At 43.5% G+C, this 26,243-nt stretch overlaps 1 protein-coding gene and 1 long non-coding RNA gene across 5 annotated transcripts in view; both read right to left on the reverse strand.

Moving 5' to 3' along the window:
* The window catches only part of LOC117903186 (nuclear pore complex protein Nup205), a 56,410-nt gene that overhangs the window by 7,372 nt on the left and 22,795 nt on the right, over window positions 1-26,243 (reverse strand). The window lies entirely within an intron of this gene.
* LOC117903211 lies at window positions 220-26,068 on the reverse strand. Its single transcript, XR_004649489.1, has 2 exons — window positions 25,582-26,068; window positions 220-264 (listed from the first exon to the last, which is right to left on the reverse strand). It is a non-coding gene; the product is annotated as an uncharacterized LOC117903211 (long non-coding RNA).

Raw genomic sequence — 26,243 nt, forward strand, 5'->3', positions numbered from 1 at the left:
TTGTATATGTATGCATATATGTCAACAAGGAAGTTTCATTGTTAAGGCAACAGTTTTGTTTTTTTCTTTCTTTCTTTGAATTTCTTTTTTATTCAATGTTCTTCCTCTTCTTCTTGTTCAACGTTTTGGTATTTCCTTTCCTTTCATTCCTTTTCCATTTTCCATTTGCTTTCCTGCTTTTTCCTGTGTAATTTTTGGTTGATTTGTTGTAAATTTTTGTAGATTTTTCAAAAGTTTTTTACAAAAGTTTCTGCATTCTTATGGCTGAAAGATCCAAGAATTCCATTTAGCACACACACACGAATACAACTCAGCGCACACACACACAATAACACCGACGGAGCCGACTCCATCTTCGGTTACTCCCGTTATGGCACGATTTTGATCCGTTGCTGCCGAACACCTTTTTCTGTTACGATTTTCGTTGCATTTTTCGGCGCGATTTTGAATTTTTTTTTGTTTTTCCAGCAATATTTTTATGTCCAGTCATTTTTTTGCGATTTTTATTTTTAGTTTCTTTATTTTCTCACGAAGCACATCACTTTTTTGTCTTTCAGCATTTTTTTATTTTTTTTTTTAACTTTATTTTTATTAATTTGTATTTTGTTTTGCTATTTCTACTTTAATTATCCGATTTTTCGTCTCTTTCTTTTTTGGCCGTTGTTTTGAAATCATATCAAGTGTCATGTGTGGGTGTGGGTGTGTGTGTGTAGTGGAGGGGGGAAGCGCAGCAGGTGAAAGCAAAAGAGAAGTGTCGTGTCATCGGGAGGTCGCACACGTTGGGTTGGGGGCGATGGAAAATTGACATATCAGAGGTGGCAGCTAGCAGCACAAATCGACGTCAGAGGGCAACACTGTCGCCACACTGCCATACACACCCACAATCAAGGGGGTGGGGGTGGGCGATTGGGTGGGTTGTGGGTTTCAGCAGCAACCACAACGAACAGCTGTTAAAAGTCATGTGCACACACATGCCGCCTGCCTGCTTGTCTGTCTGTCCTTTTCCCACCATCACCCATGGTACCCTCCCCACGCCACCTACAGAAAGCTCTTTCACAGCCAACAGTAAATTAAAGCAAAGGTAAGGCACGACATTGAAGCAGCCTTGATTTGCATTCGTATGCACTTTATGGCTAAATTCAATATTCGACACAGCGGGAGCGTGATTAATAGAGAGCGGGACATGTCCCACCTTCCAATTGAAATACCTTGCACTCCATCTCCTGCTTAGACACCCACTCAAACCGTAAACTTCTCCCATTTCTCCTAGTCACTCTCTGTCTCTCCACTGCCGCCACTCTCTCCCTCTCTCACTCCCTAACTGTCTGCATGTCGCCGCCCGCTCTCGAACCGAGTGCGTCGTGTCTGTGTTTCGTGCTTGTGTATGTTCGGAAGAATCGAGAAGCCGAAAAGCCAAACGACAACAAACGGAACCCCAACAACAACAACAACACCAATGGAGTTGCAGCGTGTGAAATTTGACGCCAATGGTGACTGAGCAGCCAACGCTGACATCGACATCGACAGCGACAGCGACTGCGACAGGGGCATCGGCACGTAGCACTTTCTGGCAGTGACGTCACACAAGCATGGGGGCGAGTGGAGGGCAGTGGAAAGCGATGATGATTTGGATAATGATTATGATACGCGGACAAATTGTTCGTCTTCTGTGTGGAAGGTATCGAACGGGAAACGGGAGCGTAAACTGGGGATGGAGCGGAACGAAAGAGCAATAAGCAGGGGAATCTTCTTCAGAGAAACTGTAGAAGAAACAGAACAAACAAGCAATCTGCAAGATGTTCTGGAAGAGAGAGAGAACAAGCATTGGAGCAGGCAGAATCTCCAAAACAAAGTGCGTTTATGCCAGGTGAGGCATTTCCAGATAGCGCTCCAACGACAGCTTCGATATTATTTCTATTTTATATGTAAAGGTGACATTTCTTGCAAATCTTCAAAATAAATAAAGCGACATAAAGCCCAAAGAGCTGGTATGCTCGGACACACCTTTAATAAATTCACTTCAGACTATGCCGCATGGTGGGAGAGAGCGGGTGCAAAGCGAGAGAGAGAGAGAGAGAGAGACTAACGGATGTCAGTGTGAGTGTCTGCAGAGTGCCAGAGACACGTGCAGCAGCTATGTATCTTTGTGTGGATATGTTTGTATTTTATGTCAATCGGCTGTCAAATGCAATACGAAATTGTATAAAGTAAACACACAACACGAGCACACGATTCCAGCCGGCAACAATTTGTCAATGGGTGCACTTGACCTACACACACGCACACCTAGATAAAGAGAGAGAGAGGGAGAGAGAGAGAGTGGTAGAACGTTCGAAAAGCAGTCTGCAAAAAGGCAAATAAGGCTTGAGTGAAGCAGTCGCAAAAAACATTAAAATAAAATGTCGGAGCGTAATGCAGCAGCGCCCCTCGGTCGTCTGCTTGATGCATTTTCAGCCCAGTTCGTTTCTGATCATCGATATTCGATGCATGCGTTGTAAGCCCTTTCTCTTTTCCGTTTGTCTTTCTGCATTTTCATTTCCTGCTTCCTCTCCTTCCTGCACTCTCCATCTAATTCGCTTTTGCTCGCTCTATCCATGTCTTTTGCTGAGCGTTATTACCTTCTTGGCTCTTACCACTTAGTTAACGCTAATCGCCCGCTTATGAATCACGTGAGAATTACATAAAAATGTGATAAAAGCAAAACACTTTGGGGCGGCATCGCAAGGCGCACATGTAAGACACCTCTCCCGCTCTCTCCCTCTCCCTCTCCCGCTCCACTGCCACGTTTTGGGATCGTGGTTCGTGCAATTAGCGGGGAAACGCTTGCAATTAAGGGACTGGGACTGGGACTGGCACTGGGGACTGGGCACTGGGGACCGGGTCTAGTCTCAGTCTCAGGCGCGCAACGTCAGCGTCATCATCATTTTTGTGGCATAACCAACTAAGTGAATAATTACGCATCATTAAGTGCACGCAACATGTGCCACGCCCCCAAAACAAAACGCCCACCACAGCACCTGCTACTGCGACTGCGGCCGCTGCAACGAATGGGCGGCTGGATGGGGGGTTGGGGAAGTGCAATCATTAATAACAAAAACACTCTGAATCCTGAATAGCGCCAGAAACCACCGAAAAACAAACAAACACACACACAAAAAAAGCGAAGTAACTTTCACCTTTCTCCAAACGAGAGAGACGCCAAGGAATTGATGAATCCATCGCACAAAGAGCTATAAAATGTCTCAACATAAATACAGGTGAAAGGTGGAACAGCAGCAGACAGCGGCAACACAAAGGACACAATTCCAGCAAGTAATTCAACAATTAATTGAAAACAATTTCATTTGAAGAGATTACAGTTCCAAATACTTCCAATTGCTTCCGCTAACTAGTGTCTGTCCCGTACACCAGCTGTAAAAAAGTAGGAGGCAACGCTGCCTGAGAACAGGAATTTGACAAGAACGTTCCCATGAAGCAGATGAATAAAATTAAACAGAAAGAAGCCCCAAAAAACGGCACAATAAGCCGCTAAATAAACGCTTGTGATACCCTTGCAGTGGGTAAAATGATTATAAAAAGCTAAGTAGCATTTTCGAAACCATAAATAAATGTTTATGCAAAATTTCACAGTCCCTTCAATTCCTTCAGATACATGATACAAATTTCCCATCAGCGAAAGACAATTCTCAATATTTCAACATTTTAACAGCATAAATTTCTATGGCATACGAGGAAATCGGGCAAAAGTTCTACTCCTTTCAAAACATAAATCCCGAAAATATGTTTTCAATCTATAATTTTGTATCACTATCCAATGGATTTGTATCTTCTCGCAGCTTCCTGTCTCTCTCTCTCTCTTTGCTTCCCTGTGCACATTTTTTGTGCACTTTCCTGTCGCCTGGCGGACAGACTGTCGTGCAGTCAAGAGTAAAAGTCAAATATTATAATTATGCAAAATACATAATTTACTTTTGGAATTAACAGCTGAACAGCAGCAAAAAAAAAAACCAAAAATGAAGAGTGGCAAGTGGCAAGTGGCTGGCAGGCAGCCCAGCCGCATAAATGATATTGAAATTGCTGGCAAAAGATAAGGAAACAGCAGGCTGTCATGGGCCAGGAGCTGGGGCTGGGGCTGGGGCAGGAACAGAGGCAGGGGCGTTACCCCTAATGCCGCACAAGAAAACTGAAATAAAATTCAATTAAATTGCTCGTCCGCTCGCTCGCTCGCTCTTGCCCGCAACGCTCTGACGGACAGGGCAAGAGCTAAGAGCCAGAGCCAGAGCCATGGCCAACAACAGGTAACAAAAAAGAGCAGCGGCAACAACAGGTAAGGGCAGAAGACTTACCAACCACCAGAGAAACGAAGAAAATAATATTTTGCGGTTTTGTTTTGGCACCTGCCACAAAAGCCACAAAAGATCCCCAGTGTGAGATGTGCCGGCTGGGACTGGGACTGGGACAGGGACTGGAGGTGGAGCTGGAGCTGGAGCTGGGGAACACAGGAACACTGGCAGGGGGGCACCACACCAGGAGTCAGCTGTTCCGCATCGACATGTGCAACACAATTTGGTTTCTTCTTTCTTTTTTTTGGGATTCACAGAACGATCTTTGCCGAAAGGAAAGGAAGGAACGAAGCAGCAAAGTGGAACAACAACAGCCGGCTGGCAGCTACGCCCTCCCCCTCATTTCTGCCCCTTTCAGAAGCAAGTGGGCGTGTCCTTATTCATTATTCACTCTAGAGTACACAAGCGGATCTGTGAATGGGGCGGACTGGAGTGCCAAGGGACGGGGGGGGAGTGATCTCCGACACACATTGCGCACTTCCTGGCTTCGTCTCGAGTTTCGGCATGAAATTACCCAGCAAGGGCAGACACAGGGTGACATCTCGTGAATGAAGATACTCGTTTATGCAGCATGAATATACTCATGAATATGTGGGTAATTGATTTGAATACACTCACAAATACGCTTCTTTGACGCAACGAAATGTCAAATGTAGATACTCATAGATGCACTTGTGAACCAACAGCTAGAAGACTTGAATAAGAATGTGAATACACCCATTCTAAATGGAGTGCATGAATATAATACCAATGAATATATAGATAATTATGAATACGTCCAAAAAGTAATTTTATGCAAGATATAATTTGCATTTGCACAATTTGGGTATATGTGAATACACTCATGAATACATTAAAGCACATTGCAAGAGCTCTTCTGAATGCTCTTATGATTTATAGATTCCATTACATATTTTTGTACATAATTAGCTACAAAAAGATCGCCAAAGGACAGGAGTTTTATATACGAAATGAATGAATGTCAAGCGAATGAAAGTGTGAGCACGATGAACTTTATGAATACATTTATGAATATGTAGAACTCGCAGAGCGGGAGAGAGAGAATTAGTCACATTGATGGTCTCTTGATTCATGGTACATATACAAAAATACTAATGAATGCGAATGAATGCAGATGCGCGTGAAGAAGCTTACAAGTGCATTTATGAGTTGAGTCAAGTGAATGATTTGTGAATATTTGTGAATACATTCAGATAATATTACAACAACAACAACAACGAGTAACACACACGAATTGAAAACAGAAACAACGAATAGAAGTAGTTGAAAAACATTGAGAGATTCAGAGAAGACGAAGATGATAATTGGAGATGAACAAAATACTCACACTTCTCTCTCTCTCTCTCTCTCACTCTCACTCTAACACTCTCTCACTCTCTTTCTCTAGCTCTCTAGCACACAAAACTCTTCTCAGCCCCTTGTCTTCTCTTTCTTCTCACACACACTCTGGCCGGCCACTCTCTTTCGTTCTCTTTCGCTGCGTCAGAAATCGCTTGAAAATATCACCAGGTCGCGTTTTATGCGCGTTTTTTCCAGCTTCTCTTTTTTGTGTATTTTTTTTGTTTTTTGTTGCTAATATTTACTTTTGGAATTTTTGTTTTTTAGTTTTTTTATTGGTTTTATTTTAGTTATTTTTGTTGGTTTTTAGCTAAAGTTGGTTTTCTATTTGCGCTAGTTTTTGGCAATCATCAGGTAAATGTATGCGTGCGGGGCGCGTTTTTTATCGCCACTTTGGGTGTACGTGTGTCTGTCTGTGACTGTGTGTGTGTTTGCGCGTTTTATTTTATTATCTCGTTTTGCTATATTCCTTTTTGTTGCTGTTCTTGTTTTTTGTTTGTTTTACGACTTGATATTTATTCATTAGCTGTGCTGCCTAGTTTTTACGATTAACTTTTCGAAACTCGAAAAAAATAACTGAAACGACACAAAAAGACGTCCAGAAAACGCGCGCTTTTGCTCAGAAACCGCGTCTTAAAGCCTGTCGGTCTGCCGGAGACCTCTGCCAATCAAATTAACACATTTCAATTAGCATTTTTGCATAATGCCACAGCCAGATACACCCAGCGACACCCAACTTCACCCAGAGGCACACACACACACACACACACACACACACAAATCGAGTGAATGGCAGGGTGGGGAAGGGGGGCAACGGACAGATGAAATCTGATATGCAAATTTGCATATGAAACCCCAATTGGAAATGTCGCTGCCACACAGCGCAGACACATAATGAGACAGATCTGTTTGTTGGCTCTCCTCTCCTCACCGCTCCGCTCCACACGATTCATTCAGACATTCGAGAAATCGTTTCAGATTCGAATTTTGGGGGAACATTTGGAGGTAAGAAAACCTCTCAACGATCTGTAAATTGTCTATAAACCACACTCAGTTCCAGAACCATGAAAAAAGTATTTTAATAGCTTTATTCCTCCATCTTCATTTGATCAAATTGTATCCAATGGTCGGTGCCGGAATAGCATATCATTTGCAAAGAAAATTCATTGAAGGGTGCTTGACTGATGCTTTCCATCAGATTACAAACTTCCCCTAAGCGAAAGGACTCTAGCTGTTGGTGAAGATTTCTGTTGGAAGAGCCACGAACGAATCTTTTGGCTTCCATCGTTCACTTTGAGCTGAAACCAGCTGACTAAATAAGTTCACAAAACTAAACAAAAATGCAACTCCCACCACACACACAGCAAACAATAAAGATTATAATTGTTGTATTTCCAAACATAAACGATAAGCCACAATCCATATGTGGATTGTATTTTGCAGGCCTTTTGTGGGGAATCAAATAAAAACAGAGAAATCTATTTCTGTGGTTTCTTTTCTTTCTTTTTTATTCTGTTCTTGGTTTGTTGCCTTAGCTGTTGATTTTTGTTCGAATTGCAAGTGTCAAAGTCTATAAGAAATGTTTAAATATGTATTATAATTCCCCTAAACAAAAGGAAACAGCGCGCCAACGAAAGACAACATCTCAGAAGATCTCTTACAGCAATTTTGTGTTGGAAAAAAACCAAAAGAGAAGCAAAATATTTGCACGAATCCAAAAGATTTATCTCCTTCCCTCTCTCTATCAACACCTTAAACCAAAAATTTCTCTGTGGCAATTTCCATCTGCACCGTTCAATATTTGATCAGCTCATTTGGAAGTTTTGCCTGTGAACAAACCAATGGAATTCACACTTGCAGTGGCGTTATCCGCCATATACTTTCCATCAATGAGGAATCCAAGTACAAAAAAAAATAAAGCAAAGGCAAAACAAAAACACAAACAAAAATGGGAACACAAGACAACAAAAAAATGAAATGAAATAAAATGAATTGAAGAGAAGAGAAGTAGAAGTAGAAACATGTTTCGACCAAAAGCCAGCCACATTTTGAATGACTTCCGGTTTTTGGGTCTCTCGGTTTCTGGCCTCTCGTCTCTGCTGTTGGTGTTGCTGGTGTCCCACAGAGTGACGGACGAGCGAGTGAGTAAGTGAGTGAGGGAATGACTGACTGACTGACTGACAGAGTGACTGAAAGACGAGGAGACAGAGAGACTAAGGGAATGACGGAATGATAGGCTGACAAACAGAGACTGAGACTGAAACTAACTAGCGACAGCAGAGTCCCAAAAAGAGACTAACAACAAGCAACTGAAGAGCAATGGAGAAGCGGGGGTGTTCTAGAATCAAACAAACAGAGAGAATCAGAGAAAGCCTAGAAAGACAGAGAGAGAGAGAGAGAGAGAGAGACAGAGATGCTTATTGAGGGAATCAGAGCTCTACTTTTGTCGCTCCCTCTCTGGTCTGCTCTCTCGATTCGAATGTGGAATTCCTTGTGGGTTGAGCGATTACAATTCAATGGATGACTGATCCCTAAAGGGAAGTTCCACTAGCCTATTCGGGGAGGATGTTGCAGGGGGCAGGCCTCTGGCTGTGGCAGAGCACTGACAAGACTGGGTCTGAGACCATAGCAGGAGAGGCTACAGGGGAATTAACATACAACGAACGACTGGTAGTATGTGAACCAACTATGCGATAAAGCGTGGACTTTTATAATAAGCGAAGCTCTTGACGACGACGACGACAGAGACGGAGACGGAGACGACCGACGACCGACGCTGGCGATGGCGACGCTTTGCTATGCGAAGGTCACAGCAGACGGCGACGGGCAATGAGCGACAAGAAAAGCCCGACCGGCCGGCTGGCCGTCCACCGCCCTCTCAAAAGTAAACGATAAATGAGGCAAAGGAAGGAGCTAGAGAGAGAGAGAGACAGAGCCGAGCGGAAGAATTTGCAGTGTGGGGAAGACTTTGTGTGTGTGTGTGGGCGGAAAATTAATAGTCGCTGGGGGGAAGTCAAAAAAGAATAGCCGGAAGAGGCCTAAGAACAGAAAGGCAGAAAGAGCAGAGAAAAGGAAGGAACAAACGAAAAAGAGAGAAACCAAACCCAAATGGGAAAACTCCAAGTAAAATCGGGGGAAGCAAATGTGAGTAAAATGAACCGAAAGTAAATACTATGCAGAAAATGGAAAGAAGATTTCCACGGTAGGCTCCGTTGAGGATAACCAAATGAATGAAGCTTTATCTTTCTATATCTGTTCAGAGTATTCTAAATGCATATCTTAAGATCACAATGAATATCGTTTTAATAATTTCAAAGATATCAAAGATGAAAATCGAATGCAATGTAATCAAATTAAACAATAATTGAAAGATACAACTTGATTCCGGCTCAATGAATAAATTCATATGCATAGAGCATTCCACTACTCTCAAGTTCGAGCAGTCTATTGACCCTCAAAGGCCATTTACATGTGAACATTTTCTGTAATTTGATGCACGCTTGATCGAAATAAGTACACAAGAAGAACAGAATCTATGAATACAAAGGAAACGATTCATACTATACCATTCATTGGTAGCTTTTTGTACAGATTTACTCCCAAAAATAAACCCGAACTTCTGTGAATGTGGCCAAAAAATTCTAATTCAGATTACCCTAAAATCTGGCTCAAATCTCATCAAAAGCAGAATCCAAAATCCATAATCCAAAAGAATAATAATTGCAGAGTGAATGAGTGAATGCACTCACAGTCAACAACGAGTGTGTGTAAATAATTCAATTGAATTGAATTGAATGCATTCAGCGCATGATTAATGTTCCCATAACAAAGATGATACTTTTGAAAAAAGAGAGTCAGTCACTCTCTCTCTCTCTCTCTCTGCCTGTCTTTCTGTCTCTCTTTGTTGACGTGTGCCACTCTCCGCCCCTGTCCCTCAGTCCCTCCTTTCCTTTCCATTCATACATTCTGTCCGAGTGCCCGAGTGTCTCTGAGTGTATGACATTCAATTGCGCAGCAACAACAGTTAATTGCATTTACAGAATATTGTTGCCACAGCTAGTATGTCGATCCACTAGAGAGGCCGCCGATAGAGCAGAAGGGGAGCTGCAATGGGTGGCAAAGTGATAGCGAGAGAGGGGCTGCTCCCCCCTGCATCCCATCCCGTGCAGCAGTTCGTTTAACGATCGCCTCAGCGAGACTCATGTTTATTTATGAGTAGTTTGCCAATCGATTCGTATCCACACACTCACACACTCACATTTGTACACTCACTTCATTCCGCTCCACACCACACCACTCCACTCCACTCCGCTCCATTGACTGACACAAAACGACTGCTTGAATCGTTGCCAATATCTGGTGGTGCGGCGCCCGGTGCCCGGTGCGGTGCTGCAGAAATGCAAATTTTTCCTCTGTTTTTTTCTCGGACCATAATATTCCGTTCCCATAGATGGTGGGCCTAGGGGCAGTGCCAAAACGGAGGCACAACAGACACAAATGCCATGCCCCTCAAGGACATTTCAAAGTGCGTCGCAATCTAAACAAGTTCCCTCTCTTCTCTCCCTATCCCCCTCCACACTCACGCTGTGTATGTGTGCGTGTGTGTGTGGATATATGTAACCCTTAGGCAATGTGTGGAAGGGTAGGGCATGACTTAGAAGACAACAAACCCTTAAGAAAACTTTGACATGAGCGAGAGAGAAAGAATGAAAGCGCAAGAAAATACATCAGCCAAAAGCGGCATGGAAATACTCTCACTTCATTGGCTTCACAAAGTGTACCCTAAGTGAAAGGACACTAAGGGATCGAAGTGCATACGCTGCAAAGGATTTGGTAACTTCTGTGATGAAATTTCGAAGCGATGTTAAAGTTTGCCAATTGTTTACATGAACTTATGTAAATAAGAAATATTTCAATATGATTGGAAAAATTTAATCATTCCTTGAACCATTTCGATGCACAGTAAAAACTTGAATTAAGTTTCGAAAAATATCTTTTGACTGTGATCTCTCTCTTTGTGTCTCTCTCACTGTCTGTGCACCTCTGGGCATAATATTTATAATAATGATGATCTTCACGATGATGACGATATCAAGCATGGGCAATGTGTGTCATGAGATCATCCCCTAAACCCTACCCCGTGGCCAACCACTACATTTTCTCTTTCGCTGGCTCCAGAGAACAACAGAAATGAGAGTAAAAGAAGAAGTAAATTGTAGAGCAGGTAGACAGCAGAGAGCCACAAGACACACAGAGAGAGAGAGAGAGAGAGAAACAGAAAAACGACAGCAGACAGCAGCCAGCAGTGTCGGCAGCGGCAAAAGGATAAACAAGCAGCCGAAGGATGAGGACGAACTGTTGCTTCCTTCGTTGGGCATGTGCATGCGTGTGCGTGTCCTTACGTATCGTATCCCTGCCCTGTGCACGTCCTGAGCGCGTGCACAAGCCGTAAAAGAGTGTTTGTGCCTGTGCCTGTGTGTGTGAGTGACTGGCAACAGCCGCCGCTTCTTATTGACATTGAAACCGCCGCCGCCGCCGTCTGTCTTTGCCCCTTGCCACTACTCCTTCTCCTTCTCCTTCTCCTGCTGCTGTTGGGTAACACCCGGCGCAGATGCTATATCAAAAGTGTAGAGGAATTACAATTCCAAAACGAACAACAGAAGCAAGGAGCGTACTCTTCTACCGGTGCTTAGATGTCTTAAAGCAAAAGAAAGAAAGAAAACCGAGGAACAGCAGAAGAGCCAGAGCAGACCCAGAGGGAGTAGGAGAGAAGAGCAGCAGCAGACCAAGACCAAAAAAAACAGGGAAAAAAACTACCAAATAGGAAGTAAACTAAGGATTTGCTTGTGGTGGGTTTGGGGAAGGATCTGCATAAGTAAATGGATGTGTGCATGGGCCAACTGTTACACCAAATGGTGTGACAACAAGGACTCAGTACAGCCCGAGAGGATTCCTGCTCCAGAAAATAGCTGACATTTATTGAATGTATTGTTGTTCTGCTTGGAAACCATCTATGAAGAACAGTGAGCTTTGGCAGGAATATTCCGATGGTATAATCTATTCGCAGATAAGTTTTCAGTTTCCTAAAAGATCTCGCCTTAAAGTTTCTGCTAAGGGAAAACATTTCAAACATTATTTTACCCAGCAGTTGGGTTCTTGTTCTACGATAACAGCGTTGAAAGCAGTTTCTGAATTTTGTATTTCATGCTAAAAAAATGTTATTATTGATACAGTTTTCACGGGAACCACAAGCATTAATTTCGTATGAAAAAAAAGTCCAGAAGCAGCGAAAACTACGCCGACTGCCACCACCACTCTCCCAATCACTCTTTGGCGATATCGCCACCATTCCAGAAATGCGATATCTTTCGCACATATTTGGATAAATTTCTTTGAACTGCGACAAGAAAACACACGAATTTCACGCGAAAACAGCAGCGCGAATTGCTGCGCCAAGCAAAAGTACTCGTATCAATTATAATACCTTTAATCCAGGCGCTGATCAAACAAAAACGTTAATGCCTCTTTTATACATATATAGAAAAAACGTTTTTGGTTGTTTTGACTAGAATATGGAAGGGTGGAGAGGGGAGAGGGGAGTGTCAACTGCAAGTAAAACACAAAACTGCAATTGTAGTCAACCGAAAAAAAGTATCAGTCATACATCTGTTTGTGGTTCGGTTGGGTGGGAGGAGACATGTATGCTCACTCGACTATGTGTATACCCTTTACGGTGATAATTCAACAGGTTTCCAATTATAATGGGCATACAAGTCTGATATAAATCTTGCTGGGAAGGTCTGTTCTTTAAGTGCAAAAGTTATGCACAATTTCCACATTAGGGTAGCAAATCTTTCCATGGATTTTCGCAGATATTTCGATCAGCACTGCAAGGATACTGATCCTCTCTGTTTAATTGAAGCCAATACACCCCCCTCATCATTGTGATCCACTCAAGGGGGTAAGCCAAAAATCAAGCAAACTGCCGAATGGAAATTTTGTGGCACGCAAACTTGTTGCTCTCTCTCTCTCCCCCTCTGTCTACCTCTCTCTTTCTATCTGTATCTCTTCTATACGTGTGTGTATTTGCGGATCCCTATCTCCGTTTGCGTGTGTGTCTGTGGATTGGCTTACACTTATGATATTTTAATCATTGATTATTTATTTGGTGGTTTTTTTGTTTCAGCTCATTCAATTTTAATTTTTAGCAATGCATTTTCCGCTGCCGAAAAAACCGAAGCAACAACAACAAAAACAACAAACAAACTATTGGATTTTAATGCGAATTTTTGCGTTTCTTTGGCGTTTGTTTTTAATTTTCTTGTATTTGTTATATTTGCACGTCACCAGCGACAAAAAACGCGCGCGTATGTGGTTCGGCAGCGTGTGTGTGGTTGTGTTGGTAGCTTTTTGAGGCACTTTATGTGCCTGTGTGTGCGCGCCAGAGACGGGGCGTATGAGCAATGCCACCTTTTTGTTTTTGTTTTGTCTCAAGCAAACGCACTGCGCAAAAAAAAAAAAAAACAGAAAACAAAACACCGATTCAAACACACGACAACAAAAATAAGCTTTACATTTGACGCCGCTGCTGGCTGTTGCGCGGCTGCTGTGTGGCTACAACGACGACGACGTTGCGTGTTTTTCCTCTGCTAACGCGCGCGCGGTTTCCGCCAATGCGTTGCGTTTCACGCGTTGTAAGCGGTTCGACAGGTAGGGCAGCACTGAACGTACGGGCTGGCACTGAGACAAACGGTAAGCCCCCCACCCGCCAAGCGAGCGAGCGACAAAACGAAGCGAAACGAAGCGAGCCGAGCCACAGAAAGAGAGCGGCAGTGCGCGCGAAGCAAAACCGAAGCATGAAGAGCTGCTGTCACAAGAGACACTTCTGCTCGGCTACTCTCTGCTCTCTGCTCTTCGATTTGTTGTTGTTGCTGTTGCAGTTGCTGCTGCTGCTGCTGTTTGCCTGCCTGACTGCTGCTGTCTGCTGTAAATGCTTTTACATTCGCGTGCATTGCGCTTTGTGTTTGCTCTTTTGTATTTGCTGTTGATGTTGCTGTAGTTGCGGGCAACACTTGTCGTTTTTGGTCATTATGCAACAACAACGACCACGACGAAGCAAACGGCTGAAGACAGTCAGCGAAGTAGACAAAAACGAAGACAGGCCAGCAAAGACGAAGACACGGCCACAGACACACGAAGTGTTCAAGCTGCTCTCTGATTGGTAGAAGGATGTCCGACACGAGCAGACACGAACCGGAACGAGTCTCTGGTCGTCTCTCACTCTTACACTTCCTACCTGCCACCACCCCCCGTGACTTTACACAAACGTTGGTCAACTCAAGCAGCGAGAGAATTGGAGAGAGAGCAAAAGAGAGCAAAGGAAGAAAGTCGCTTTGAAGGAGAGTGGCCAAAATGTCATCGGGGGAGACATCAACATCCACATCCACATCCACAACGTCATCAGCGTCAAGAGGCGCTTTTGATCGGAATAAATTTGAATCGAGTTATCCAGGCACACACAGACACACAGCAAAGGGGCAACGAGTGGAGTGGCAAGAACAATTTCCAGGAGTTGCAGCCGTGTCGTGGGGGGGGAGTGCATGAAAACTTAATTGAAAAACTATTTTTCACACTTTTTTTCCAATCAAAATTATGAGCCAGAGAATACCTGTCAAAGAAATAGGTTTTAAGTGGTTTATTTTTAAATTGTTTTGCCATCCACATGGAATTTGTGTGGGTTTTTCCATTGCATTTTTGTACTATGTACCATCAGAAGGATTTTTGATTTCAAGCAGTTTTAAAGGAGTTTCTTCTCTCTTTCAGTGCAGCTTAGCAGCTCAGCTTAACAGTCCTGTGACAAATAGATCTTGGAATTGAAAGAACTTCAGATTTTTGTATAAGTTTTTGTTGGATTTCATCTTCCTCTCTCTCTCGCTCTCTCTCTGCACCCAACGATTATTTTTCTTTTGCTCTCAACTTTGAAAACAAAAACAAACAAAAAACAGCAAAAAATCGGCAATCTGCTGATAAGAATTTTTGTGAATTCGATTCCCTTGTGATCTGTTTATTTGTGGTTATTTGTGGAAAAAACGTCGTTCTTTGGTTGGCATTCCATTTGATTTGTTTTCCTTTCTTTGTGTTATTTGTTGTTCAGTTGCTATTTTGTTGATAAAGATAAAACTGCGTTTATGTTTTTGTTGTTTTCATTTCAATTTCAACGAAATCTGTTTGCCATTGTTTTTGTGGCACTTTTTGCACAAAACGCTGAGGGGCGCTAGCTGTGGATAAGATAAGGAAGGGGGCCCCATGGCAATAGAATCGAGAACCGAACCAAAAAAGCGATCCACAAAACTGGAAGCGTAGGAGAGTGTAGGTGCGGGTGTGGAGGTGGTTCTTGGGTGTCCAAATGTCCCGTTGATAATTATCATTATTATGGTTGTTTTTTGGATTGACCCGAAAAGTGAGTCATTCGAGTTCATGGAATGAATCATTCACATGGCGGAGGAGGGTCACTAAAAAAAAAAGGGACTGACTGCACATCTGACTGCGGATGCAGATACATTTGTATCTTAACCCATTAAGGGCAGCGAACAAGCGAGCAGGAGAAAGTTGTTTTTCGTGTGGAGAGTGGAGAGTGGAGAAAACTCCACAGCCTCAGACAGAAACAGATTTGGAGAGTTGGTGCAAAAGAGATGGCAGGCTGATGTTTAATTTGTTTTCTATGTTTTCCATGCAGCATTCGTGGCAGTTGTTTGCTGTTGCGCCAAAAAGTGTATCATGCTCTTGACCATCATCATCATTATCCATTGTTGGCCAACTTGTTTTGTCTCCTCTCTTCCATCGAGTCTTTTTTTTTTTCAATCTTTCTCTACGGATCTATTTCTTTCCTCGTGTCTTGTTCAGACGCTTTGTCTAGTTCCTTTTTTTTTTAATCATTCTTTGGTTTTCCTTCTGCTCCCTGGCTCCTTTTCCTGACTTTTTCCAGTGACTTTTCGCTCACAATATTTACATGTACATATTTACCTTTTATTCTCACTCTGTTTATCGTTTTTTAAGCAAACTTTTTCTGCCCATTTCTCAGTTTGTTTCTGTATTTTTTGACAGCTTTCCTCTGGATTTTAATTTGGATTTTCTTCACGGAGTAATACCTGCGTTTTTCCCTCTCTGTTCTCTCCACTCTTATGTCGCTTTTCTCTCTTTATTCCGTTCTATGACTGACTCTTGCTTTGGTTCTTTCTCTGGCTGTAATATTTCTTTCCCCTTGATTCTCTCTCTTTCTATGGCTCTGCCACTCGCTTCCTTTTTCTCTCTTGCGAATTTTTGCGAATTTTTGGACAGCTTCGGCAAAGCGTGAGAGAGAGAGAGAGAGTTGTTTTTGTTGTTGTTTTTCGAGCGACACAATCGGAACGGAAATGGAGATGGAAATGGACACACACGATGACAGTCCATTGGCTTATGGAGGGGTCAACAAAGTGGTGGGCGGGGGAGTGCTGGTAGAGATGGATCTGCACGGCGGGGTAGGCATAGGCTGCAGAATGAAGTCGAAATAGTCACGCTTACCCGCACATGGGATGGAAAATTATAATGACCAAAGCAGCGACAGCGACAAGAAACAAAAACAAAAACGAAGGAAAAGCTGCAGCCACACAGCGACAAAGCGGCAAGCAGAAGAGAGGAGACGAAAGAACAACGGATGGACGTGAGAACGCAACGAATCTTCCACCATCCACCAGTTCAAAAGGGACTTCCCAGAGACTTTTGGACTCGTCCAACCATGCAAATGAGACCAAAACGAAGATCAGTTGAATCAAAGAGAAATATGCAGACAGAGAGCGAGAAATGATAGAGGAACAGCAACAGAGAGAGGAAATATAGATATGTATAAACAGAGAGAAGTGTTAAGAGAGAGAGAGAGAGAGAGAGGCGCGTAACCCGCCGAGCGATCGAGTAAGACGATAATGAAACCCGACGACAGCTCGAGAACAGGGCACATGAAACACACTACTGCGTGTACCCTGGAAAGTCAACTTGAAATTATATGAAAACACAATGGAAAACATCTGCGAGGAAGTGGCTTTACTTTATCCAATTGGAGACATGGATTCAGAACCGCTAAGAAAGTTCGAAAGCTAAGAAAATGCGTAAAAGAGAAGCCACTTCCTATGAGGGATTGCAGATGTGAGGCATAAAGTTTTCCCTTCTGACAGTTGGTCAGCAAAGCTACTCCTAAAAGCTACAGCAAAAGCCTCCTTGGGTCGGGTGCTCCAGTTAAGTGAATTTATGATGTTCAGGGCCAACCCATCGACACAAACGACTTCCTAGAAGCGAGCCTCAAACACCATCAGCATTTTAATTTGCATGTTTAAGTTTCGCACTGCACTTGCACCTACCATAAACAGCAGCAGCAGCAGCAGCATCAGCTCATCAGTTGCCCTTCTTTATAGGGTTTCCCTCTCTCTCTCTCTCTCTGGAGACTCTCCCTGCTCCAGACAGCAGCTGTGTGTTGACCAGTCGACAACCTTGACACAAATGCACACGCCAATAGCCACAGGGCCACAGAGGTAGAGCTCTCCTCTGACCAGACACATCAGATCCCATCAGAGCCAGGGCCAGAGACCAGAAGGGAGAGAGAGAGAGACATGAGATGAGGGCAGGGCAGGGCCTACAATCAAGGGCAAAGTGGGCGTTGATGCAACAACAGGAACCAGCCACAGCAGCAGCACTGATGAGTGCTGCTACCTGAACTCATTTCCCTAATAGAACAATTATCGACGCCTACGGGGACTCATGAGAGCCATGAGCCATGAGCCCATAGCACGAGAGATGAGACTGCAAAACGCCATGGCCAGGTGATGATTGTAATGATGATGATGATGATGATGATAATAATGATTGTGCTGCTTTGTAATGATGATGATTATTATGGTAATAGCTCAAGTTAAAGGTGAAAGAATCGCCAGTGAAAGGCCAGACAAAACAATCCTCCAACTATGATAATACACAAATGCATTTTTGGGAACGTTTATATAATTTTGGTTGCGTCCACGACTCGAGCGACATCTACTTCGCCTCCTTCCACTGCCAATGCGACGGCGCTCATGAGATCTCTCCGTTTTGGCGCCAATGGACAAGCCAACGCCAGCCATCAAAAATATTGCCAATTCGAATGCTCACTCAAGAGACTATCAAGCACAGAGACCATGGGAAGCCAGCAGGCCACACAGATGACAGATTCTAGTCCTGATCTTGTCGTTTACTTACTGCAAGTCTGCTGCGGGCCAACAGGACAGCAGGAATTCAGTGGCTGCCAGAAACTGTCAAGCAAATGCATCAAAGTGGACATTGAAAGATCAAAAAGAGTTTTTACCATTAATTTGGAGAACACTCAAGAGGAAAACTAACTCTTAAACATGGGCATCTGATCTACATATGTTTTTATTACTTGTATAATTCTTATAGCTAGAATTCTTATAGTCAAATATCCCCGCTATATGCAGTTGAATTAGTCATGGACTCTCTTACTGGGAGAGACTCGTACATCCCATTCGTGTACCCGCCATCCATCCGCACGTGTCTTGCTCCTTGACCTCCGTCATCCGCTTGAGAATCAACATTTCGCCGCTGAACAAGACAATGAACGCCGTAATGAATATGTAGAGGGGCGTGTGCGGCATAATGCCTGGTGTTTGTTGGGGCATGGGGCATGGGGCATGGGGCCTGGACAGGCAGCAGAGACAAAGTGCAAGAGCGCATTAAACGGGGGTTTTGCAAATAAGCGGCAAGGACGCGTCGTACAACGAAAGGGAGGAACACACACACAACCACACAACCACACACACACACACACACACACACAGAGAGAAAATGGAAAATAAAGCAAATTCACATGCAGGAAGAGGCCAGCGGAAAGGGCCAACGATTTCAGTCAGCGATGTGTTTTAAAAAACAAAAAAATGTCAAGGCTTCGCTTCGTTTTTTTTGTTTTCTTTTTTTTTTTTGGGTGTGGATTGTGGGGTTGGGTGTTGCCCTGGCAACGGCCCAGCACAATTCCCGGCGCAAGCCCATTTTGGCAAAAGCCAACGTATCCATAAGCCAACCCAGTAGTCATCAAGGGCAATTCAGTTAACAGAACAATGGCCAGAGCCCAGAGCCAGGACGAGGGCACACAAAAAAAGAGAAAGAAAAAAAAGCGTTGACAATATGCATTAGGGGTCTGGGCGACATTCAAGGACAATGCAAGAGGACAAGTGATTCAAGCCACTTGAACTTCGGGTACCAAACATATCAGAAATCTATTTAGATAATGCTTCAATCAGATTACAATATCGATTCATTGCAAGTCAATAAATATGCTCAAGCCCAACCAATTAATGTATAAAACCGCCTCTGGGGCATATACAACATTTTGTGATTTTCCATTTGGAGTTGATGAAACATTTATGCCACATGGCAACACTTTTCGTGTGACCTTGACTCGCTGAGTCGCTCATACATATACATATGTAGGCCATCAACAAAACGCAACAGCAAAATATAATCTGGACGCCGCTTAACGCTTTTGCACGCCAATCATTTTTGCGGCCACTGCGTCCACATCCACATCCTCATTCCCAATTCCCATTCTCCATTCCCATTCTCCATTCCGATTTGCTTTTGTTGATTCTCTTTGCGGCGTGGCTCTGCGTGTCAAATCTGATTTCTTTGTAATTTCTGTGCGCAGCGTATTAACATTTTGTGCAGATTTTTGCCAACAAGAAAAGGGAACTTGCCGCCCAGAGCAGAATATGTACATTAAAAGATACAAATATGATCACAAGAAGATTACTTGGCACAGGGCACATATTTTACACGAAAATCCATCACTTTTCCGAAAGCTTTTGGATTTTTCTCTCACTCTTTTGAGATTTGAAGCACTTCTAGTTGCAGTTGTGTGTGCACGAGAATGCAATAATAATCGCAGAACACTCACAACGATAATGTTTGTACTCGCAAATGGCCCTCTAATTGCAGACAGGTTCCACATGGACAGAAAGAGAGAGACATAGAGAGGCAGAGATAATGGAGAGGGAATGGAGAATGTATTGGGGAGAATAGGAGTAAAAATTCCACAACCCAAACACAGAGCTTGCATTTGTTGATTTGTGGTTTTCCATTAGCGGCAACATCGCCTTAAACTAGCTCCACAAATTTCACATAAACGAAAGGACTCTATCGATACGTGCGATATTTCATAAATACATCAAAAACTTTGCAGGTAAGATGACAAAACATGTGCATAAACAGGAGGATAAAATACAACCAATAACCCAATGCAAAATCATTATTTTTGTGCTTAAAAAATCAAGAGAAAAAGCTGTTATTTAATTAGTATTAATTCCAGTTACAATTCTCATATGTGAACGGGAGTGTGGACTCCCACTTAAAGGCAATATTCAATTGTGATTCACTTTTGATTAAAATGAAGTTGACTAACGTTTTGCATGAGCAAATTGTAGAAAAATCAGAAGTTCATCATGCAGTTCCGAATGGGCTAGTTTTCGTTCAGTTTCATCTTTAGATGATTCGTTTTGTGCTGTTTTTAGATCTTAGATCTTATCTCGCATGGCCCACAAAATGATTTACTTTTCGTTTATCATTAAATAAAATTTCCATTGAGTTTTATTATCCACTTTTCTCCACACGCTCTCGAGTGTATTTAATGTGAAATGTTCACTCTAAAATCGGAATTATGGTGTTGCATGTTTACTCAAGGATTTCCATTGAATTCATTCATTTATTTTGTGGAAATTTGCGCACTTTGTGCGCCAGGAGTTTCCCCTGAAATTCTCGTCTATAAATGCCACAAACCATGGCTGCTGCCACAGCCACAGCCACAACAAACAAGCCTTAATAATTCACGCACAGAATCCAACAGGTGGAGGCGGAGGAGCGAGCCATGGCATGAAGCTTTAGGTGGACTTATGACACGATGTAGGAGCACACGATGTGGAATTGCCAGGAAGAGCAACAGGATAGCCTTCTGCCCGACAGCACACGATTCTGCAATCCGGTAAACGATGTTGCAGCCACCCCCCATCCGAAAATCGAGCATCGAAAATTGAAATGTGCGTGTGCAATAAAATTGCGTTTTTCGTATGACCGCAAAAGCTCGGCTCTGCACCAAGGTCCTCCCTCTGTCGACCTAATTGAGGATGGAAAATGGTTATGGATGGATGGAGCTTTGGGGGCTTCTGACTCTGCTGTGTGTGTCCAAAGGTCAGCCAGCACTCTGGCTGTAGCCATGGGTGAGTGGATCCGACAGTCATGCCCATCAGGAAGCTGACACTCTCTGATGACAAGGCTGCCTGTGGCATGCAAAGGCAGAGGCACAGGCAGAGGCAGAGGCAGAAATTGTGGCAACGTCGCCCGATGCAAATTCGATTTCGTTTCGCTGGCCTTGTGCAGGATATTGAATCCTAGTTGGATTGCTGTGGTTTATCGCACCCGACCCCAAAATTGCAATTCAATTCGATTTCGCACCTCCCGGCCCCCAATGCATTCAAGTAAATATTTGCATGTATGGATGAGTGGGAGGGAGGTGGGCAGGAACAACCTCACATGCATACCCTGGCATATTCCATTCATCCATTTGAATGCCAAGTCTCTGGCTGGCATTTAACTGAAGTATCAATCAGAATGAATGGATAATTGCCTGCGTATGCCAGTAATTCAATTCTTTTCTCAATCGTCATCTAATTAATGTTGATTGAACGATGAATGAATGCAGTTATTGAATGTTTACACAAAGGCCACGTACTGTAAAGGATTTTTCTTTGATATGCACAACATTTTTCCAAAGTAAATAAATGAATTATTACGGAAGTTCATAGAGCATTCATTCTACTACTCATTAGCTGATTTATTCACATTTTTCTTCAGTTATGGCTTTAATTTTCCCTTTCCTTTCCATTTCGTTTTGTTTTTCGGTTGAAGAGTTCAAACACATGACACAGGTCACGTTATCTTTAGAGCTGTTGGGGGTGTTTGGGGCGTGTTGGCGCTGCAACAGAAGGTGTGTGTCATGCATGCATATATGTATGTCAGAATCTTCCAGATGTCTTCCTTCCCATACCCATTCGCATCCCTCCGCCACTCCCTGCAACACTGTTTCACTGCTCCACGGAATTCCCACACCTCTCTCTCTCTCTCTTTGCACCCATCACCAGTCAGCTGCCCCACAGCATTCTTTCTTTCTCTCTCCTACCCATCCTCCTTTGCCCTTATGAATTTTTACATCGAGATTTCGTAGCGTAAAAAGGGGATATATGGTTTATCGCCAAGGAAGCGGTTTGTATCTGCATCAAATATATGTTTATTCATGATTTACAGTACATGGAGAGATCTACTTGAATATATTTATAGCGTATAAATAGTAAGAAGCAAAATAATAATCATTTTTGTGTACGAAAATCCCCCAATTTGTATTTATAGAATTTCTCAAGAGTTTCTTTTAAGCTCTTCTGTGCCAAATGTATCCGTTTGTTTATGGGAAAGTTGCAAGCAAATCATAGAGGAACAAAGGGTATCAAAAGCTTCGTTTCTGCGCCTCTGTAGCATCCTTTTCTTCTTGATTTTTGTTGTATTTTTTAGCTCTGTGTGCTGCGCTGCTTTTTGTTGCATGTGTGTCACGTTGAGTTATTTTCAACGCGAATTTTCGAATTTATTTATCGAACATTGGCCGAACGTCTGGGGGGGAGTGGAGTGGAGTTCCCTCAATATGCATTCTCAATTCGTAATTCCTATGGCTACTCCGCTTGCTTTTTCGCGCCCCTCTGTTTCTTTTTCTGCTTCTCTCTGTCTTCCTCTCTGTAGGTCTCATTTTTTGTGCTCATTCATTTTCTGCTTTGGTTTTTTAGTGTTTTTTGGACATTGCCAACGGTGGCATTTTTGTGGCCTAAATTTCATGGCAACAAAATTGCACAAGAGGGCTGGGCGTGTAGCGCAGGAGACGGCTTGATAGGCGTCCCCCTGACTGACTGCAATGTGTCAACGGGATTTTCCTCTTCAAAATGTTTACATTTTTCACTTTGATGTCACCCGCCCGACCCCCCTCTATCACTCACTCTTTCGCTCTTTCTCCTTGCTGACTATTTTTTGTCGCCACTCTTCTTCTGCGACTATCTTCCTGGTGCTCCTCTTACTCTCTCTTTTCTATTGCACCTCTCTCGCTCTCTCTTAACACCGTCCATCGCATGGCATTATGCCATGTTCTTGTTCTTGCTCCACTTCTCCCCCACTCGTCCCGCTCTCACACTGTTTCAGGCTCCCCTCATTACCGCTTGATAGCTGATAAGAGTTTCCAACAAGAAACTAAAAGCAACTAAAACAAAAAACAGACTGACCAAAAATAAGTGGAACGACAGTGCAACAGAGAGAATGCAGAAGAGTGTGAGAGAGGGAGGGGGGTGGTAGAGAATGGCGAAACACTTTTTGTGCAAGCTCACACACGCACTCACATGCACACATGCATATACATATGTAGATGTGTGTATGTCTGCTTAGAAACACCGTTAAACGATGACGGCAAGAACAAGCAAAAAGCCGTTGCTAAAACTCTGCCCAACAGACGTCGACAGACAGCAGCAGCAGCAGCAGCACCAGTAACAGCAGCAGCAACAACTCAACTTCCAATAAGAAGAAGAAGCGAAAGACAAGCATCGGTTGCCTGATGCATTTGATACCCTGCACAACACAAAAAGCAGTTCGTATTATTTTGAACTGCACAGAAAACTTCCTACCTCTTAATACGACATTGTGTTGAAAATTACATGAGCATACCCTCTTTGCCAGGGTAGCGAGACGGCAGCAGCGACCAAAGCAGAAGCAGCAAGAAAATTGTTCAAGAAAATTCTTATAAGAAATTAGCAAAAACGATGACGACAGCAGCAGCAGGCTGGCTGGCTGGCTGGCAGGCAGGCAGCGGCAGCGACAACAACGATGCGATGCAATGCGATTTTGCCGTTAGCTTTTTTCCCCATTTATTTTTTCTTGCATTTTTTTTTTTAGCGTCGCAAAGCTCAAGAACTGGCTGCATGATAATGCGAAGAGCGAGAGAGAGAGAGCAAGAGGGACAGTGTAAAAGAGAGCAGCTGAGAGCAGCGCAAAGCCAGAGAGAGCGCAGAAAAGGCAAGCAAGGCGCGACTTGCAGTGAGATAGAAGCAGAAGCAGCGACGCTCGGCTGCGACAGAGGCAGAACAGCAGCCCAAAGGAGAAAGACAATTGCAACAGAAGCAGGGCAGCGGCCGCGGAGCAGTGAACAGGCGACAAAAGTGTCAACATATTATTGCTGATACATGTGATAAATATGTTAAATGAAATAGTGACGTTTTCTGGACAATCTTATGTTTAACACTTAAAGTTAACATTGTTAAAATCTCACAAATTTGGGGCTTCTGGTAAATGTTTCACACAGCCAGACAGATGGGGCCTTTGTCGCCTTAATATAAGGCATTTCCCTACTTTGGCAGTGACGAATTTGTCGCCTGTGCGACAGTGCACAAAGAAGAGCATTCCTCAGACTCTCAGCCGGATGCTAGTGCTCTAGTCTCTTTTTCTTTCGCTCTTTCTCTTTCGCTCTTGCTGCCCAACGAAACAGAACACAAGCAAAGGCAACAGAGAAAAAATAGAGAGCGAGAGGCAGAGAGAATCAGTAAACGACAACAAAACACAATAATGCAGAGACAAGAAAAAAAAAAAGATGCAGCGCTGCAGCAGCGGCCAGTCAGATGAAAAAAAACAACAACAATTATTGCGTTGTTCATAAATCAGTTGCAATTAAAATTAACTGGGCAAAGAAAACAAAAAATGCAAGGCTAATTAGATTTGTGGACGAAGCCGGGCCGAACCGGACACTGGCCAGCCAGCCGGCCGGCAGGCCAGAGTAAACCGAATGGCCGGCCGTTCGTGTATGCGCTCCTCGGCTGTTAAACGATGCATTTTATACCGTCGATACTTTACTGTTGGTTTACTTGATGCTATTTACATGCCAAACGCATTGGTGTGCATCACGTTAATTCTTGCTGCGAGAAAGCCCAAAAAGTAAACAAATTTACATTGTTTTCTCCCCCCGATCAAAGAAAACGATTGCATGGAGACTTGGGCCCTAAAAACGTTCGGCCTAAAACGCAACGTGCGGCAGCAGCTTGACCGAATGTCGCCGACGCAGCTGACAGACACGCCGGTAGGCAGGTAGCCGGCACGCGATTCCTCTTTTTCATATTTTGTTCTCTCGGCGGTCGGCGTCCGGTGCGAGACGGGGCGGGGCAGAGATACTTTGAATTGCTGCATTCGATTGCTATTATTATTATTAATATTATTATTGCATTTCTTTACATATTCCACACACACAAAAAAGACACTTTTTACATTTTCTCGACTGATTTTGATTTTTTGTTTCTTTTTTTTTTAAATTGTGTTTGCAGAACACGCGCAATGTCGGCGTTTTTTTTGTTTAATAACAACAATAGGTAGCGGGGTGGGGTTCTTCTTCGACTGTGTAGATTCACAAATAAATTGCCAGTTGGTTGCTGTTGCAATCACAAAACACACACAAAACAACAACAAAAACGAATGTGAGCACGAGGATGAGGTGGATGTGGAGTGAGCCGAACGAAACACGCGCTTTTCCACCCACAAAAACGTATACGCCACGCCACGTTGTGTCTCGCGCCTTTCACATTACGTATACGCCCTGTGGCATCACCACCATTCATATTGCGTATTCGCCTTGTGGTGGCAGCAGCAGCAGCAGCACGTTGTTGCCACCGCTTCGAATAATAATCATCATCAGCATCATTATCATCATCTTTCAACTCCTCGTTTCTGCCTCTTCTCTGCTAACCCCACAAAACACGAGCGACTCTCGAGAGGCATCGTTGCCGTGTCCGACGACGTCTAAATGCGCACTAAAACATTTTTCCCGAGAAAAACACACGGTCCATGAAGACCAGAAGAACCGGCACAAAACGGAATGGGATAAAAAAAAAAAATAAAATAAAATGGCAAATGCCAAAATCCTTTTTTTTGCTTTTTCGCCAGACTCTCTGCCGGCGCTCTGGCGTTGGTAACAGAGACGCAGCAGCCCAAGACAGTCGCTCCATCGCTCTCTCTCACTCTCACTCCCTCTCTCTTTTCTCCTTTTCTCTGTCTGTCTCTGTCTGTTTGTGTGTGTTCGCCGTCAGCAGCAGCACGGATGAACGAACGTCAAATAGAACATGTGCTAATGAATTATCAACTGTCAGCAGAGTTTCCACGGAACAGCAGCGTGCAAAGTGCAAACACTCACGCGGACATGAATGAAGGCGAGAAAAAGGAATCGGGTGGGAGCAGAGAAGGAAAGAGATGTGTGAATGGAAGCGACAGAGAGACAGAGAGAGAGTGGAACACAGTTGGCTGTTTGGGTTAATGGCGGATAGCCTTCTTATAGTATGTGTAGCCTGCACATGACTGGCAAATGCAATCGACGATGATCTCTGAATGAATGCAAAAGATAATGAATAAGTG

The sequence above is a fragment of the Drosophila subobscura genome, chromosome A (assembly GCF_008121235.1).
Source record: "Drosophila subobscura isolate 14011-0131.10 chromosome A, UCBerk_Dsub_1.0, whole genome shotgun sequence".
Classification (NCBI taxonomy): Eukaryota; Metazoa; Arthropoda; class Insecta; order Diptera; family Drosophilidae; genus Drosophila; species Drosophila subobscura.